The sequence below is a fragment of the Guillardia theta genome, assembly GCF_000315625.1.
Source record: "Guillardia theta CCMP2712 unplaced genomic scaffold GUITHscaffold_40, whole genome shotgun sequence".
Classification (NCBI taxonomy): domain Eukaryota; class Cryptophyceae; order Pyrenomonadales; family Geminigeraceae; genus Guillardia; species Guillardia theta.
In genome coordinates this window covers 234705-237996 of record NW_005434634.1, presented here as the reverse complement: position 1 = coordinate 237996, position 3292 = coordinate 234705, and positions in this window count along the sequence as shown.

Here is a 3292-nt window from a genome sequence, read left to right as displayed (position 1 = left end):
GCATTATCCGCCGGGGATGAGCGGCCGCCGACGAGGATGTTAATATAGTAGTCCAGTAGTGGCTGATCACACCAGATGATGGTGAAGCGCTCCTTATCACGCCGCTCATGGTCATGCTCGCCCACGACTGCTTGTTGTTGTTGACGAAGATGCTGCGGAGGGTCTACGGCTGACCCGCAGGAGGAGGAGGAGGGGGAGAGGAGGAGGAGGAGGAGAGTCTCTCACCGTCTGGCTCATCGGAACAGTGAGACTATCCGTCTCCAGTCGCTCGAACGTCGACAGCCCATGAGCATGCGCCTCTTCCACGTCCAGCAGAACCCCAGCAGCGATGCCATAGAAGCAGTGGGCCAGACCGCTCTCGAACGCCGAGCTCAGGACCGCTTTCACCCCCTCCCGCGCCCGCAGCTTCAGCTGGCAGCAGCGCTCTAGACCCCCCAGCAGCGTCGGCTTCAGCACAAGCGCCGCCAGCCCCGCGTCCTGCGCCAGCTCCTCCCAGCTGTCGTCGAGCAGAGACTCGTCAAGCGCGTAGCTGAGGCCTGTCTGCTGGAAGAAGCGCGGGAGCTGCCGGAAGTCCGTCAACGGCTCCTCGATGTACTCGATGACACTCAGGTTGTCAAAGCCGATGCTGGAGACGAACTGAACAGCCTGCGAGGAGTTCAGGAAAGAGAAAAGAGAAGACGGAGGGAGGGAGGGAGGGAGGGAGGGAGGGAGGGAGGGAGGGGAGGTAGAAGGGGATGGTGAGGGATGAGGAAGAGAAGGAAGAGGAGTAGTAGACTAGGACAAGTTGAGAGGAAGGAGAGCAGCGGAAGAGGAAAGGACGAGCGGGAAGAACTTGAGGGCAAGGACTGGAGATGAAGAGGAGGACACGAGTGGGAAGGGAAGGAGAGGAGAGAGAGAAGAGGCCTCGACTTCACCTGCTCGAGGTCCCAGCACCTGTTGGCGTCTAGCCGCAACTTCCATCCCTCCTCCTTCGCCTTCTTGACAAGATCCCTCAGCTCCTCCGCCTCCTTCTTGACGTCCTCCTTTCCCCCAACCTTCACCTGATCCAGCGGGTCACACGAAAGATAGGAGAAAGACAAGAGGAAGAGAAGGAGGAGGTGGGGGAGGGGAAGGAGGGAGGAGGAGGAGGAGGAGGAGGAGGAGGAGGACGAGACAGTGGAGGAGGAGGAGGAGGCTACTGACCTTGACAACTCTAGAGCTGCAGGAACGGGGCAGCTCGACTTCTCCTCGCGTCATCAAGCCGTTTAGGCTGACGAATGAGCGGAGCTGCTTCAGCGTGTCAGTAAGGATCGCTCAGCTGGGGACGAGCGGGGGCAGGACCTTGCTGTGCCCAGAGGAGGGGGGCGAGAGGACACGGCAGAGGGGCCGCTCTAGAGCATGAGAGACCAGCTGGACTAGTGCCATCTCGAGCGCCGCCAGGACGACGGGGGAAATGCTCTCAGCTGGGAGCTGACGGCCAACCTGGGAAACGTCGAAGTGCCATTGCGCGAACTTCTCCACGTCGCTGGAGGCAGCTGGGGTTAGAGCTGGAGGGGTATGTAGGGGGTGGAAGGAGAAAGGTGATGCAGGGAAGGAAGGGAAAGAGAAGAGGAAAGAAGTGGGGAGAGCGACAGAGAGGAGTAGGAAGAGGAAGAAGAGGGAGAGGAGAGGAGGACACGGGAGGGAAAAGGAGGAGGAGGAGGAGGAGGAGGAGGAGGAGGAGGAGGAGGAGGAGGAGGAGGAGGAGGAGGAGGAGGAGAGATCTCACGATATCTCTCCGAAGAGCCAGCGGGTGAAGGAGCCGTCGAAGTTCGCGATGGCACGAGGAACGATCCGCCCACAGAGACACTATGAAAGTAGGATGAGATAATGTGAGAGGAGAAGGAGGGGGAGGGGGAAGAGGAGGAGGAGGAGGGGAGGGGAAGAGGAGGAGGAGGAGGGGAGGGGAGAGGAAGAGGAGGGGAGAGGAGGAGAAGGAGGAAGGGAGAGGAGGGGAAGAGGAGGAGGAGGAGGAAGAAAGGAAACTCTCACCTTGCACGCATCTAGAATCTGTCTCTCCACCTCCTCATACGTCTGCTCATGAAACCCTGGCAAGGGAGTACATTCACCCACTCCCACATGCCTGCCAGGACGTCAGCGAGGTCGAGAACAGAGGGAGACAGGAGGAGGAAGAAGCAAAAAGGAGTGGGGGAGGAGCATAAGGAGGGAGGGGAGAAGGAGGAGGAATGCCGGGGAGGAGAGGACGAGGACAAGGGGAGCAGAGAGAGGAGGAGGTGAGGAGGGAGAGAGAAAGGAGGTGAGGAGGGAGGAGGAGGAGGGAGGAGGGAGGAGGAGGAGGGAGGAGGAGGAGGGAGGAGGGAGGAGGAGGTTAGTGTATGGAGCATGTCTGTCTTACCCTCCCATGCTGATGCATTCGATCAAGAAGCCCTTCCTGAGCGTCATCGCGTCTCCTCGGCTCAGCTGCAGCGGGTCCTTGAGCTTCACGTCCATCCGCCGGACCTGAAGGCAGGTCAGCTGGACCGGCGGCGGCGGCGGCAGGGAGGGAGAGAGGAGGAGAGTGGAGAAGGAGGTGGGAGGAGGAGGAGGAGGTGGGAGGAGGAGGAGGAAGAGGTGGCGGTGGTGGTGGCGGCGGCGGCAGCGGCGGTGGGGCGGGGGCGGTGTGCGGCGGTGGGAGGAGGAGGAGGAGGAGGAGCCTTCGGGCGAGGTAGGAGGAGAGGGGTTTCTTCACCTGCACCGAGGCGATCATGAGGTTGTCGCAGTCTGACGATCCAACGGTTGTTGGAAGAGAATCAGTCGAGAGAAACCTGACAAGGCGATCAGCGACTGAGCAGCTCGCTCCTGCTCCTCTGCGCAAGACCTCTTCCTCCACCACTGTTTCTCCCTCCCCCTCCCTCTGCTCCTGCACTCTGCTGCTCCACCTCCTCCTCTTTCAGCTTCTGCCCTCACTTTCTGCTGTCTCCTGCTCCTTCCCCACTCTTCCCGCTCCTCAGTCTCCCTCTCCTACCTGACGATCTCCCGTGCGGTGGCATCTGGTTGCTCTTCCACTATTGCATGCGAACATCCCTGGATAGCATGCACGAGCACGTGCGAGCCAGATCGAGCCCGCAGCTTGTCGGCTAGTGCAGCGAACTTCGTGTCCCTAGACAAGAGGAGTGAGGAGGGGGAGAGAGGAGAGGAATAGGAAGATGGGGACAAGAGGGGAGGGGAGAGGAGGGGGGAGGGAAGAGGGATTGGACGAGTGAAGACAGCAGAAGAGGGAGTAGAGTGAGAGATGAAAGAGAACGACGAGGGAGAGAGGGGGGGGGGGGGGGAA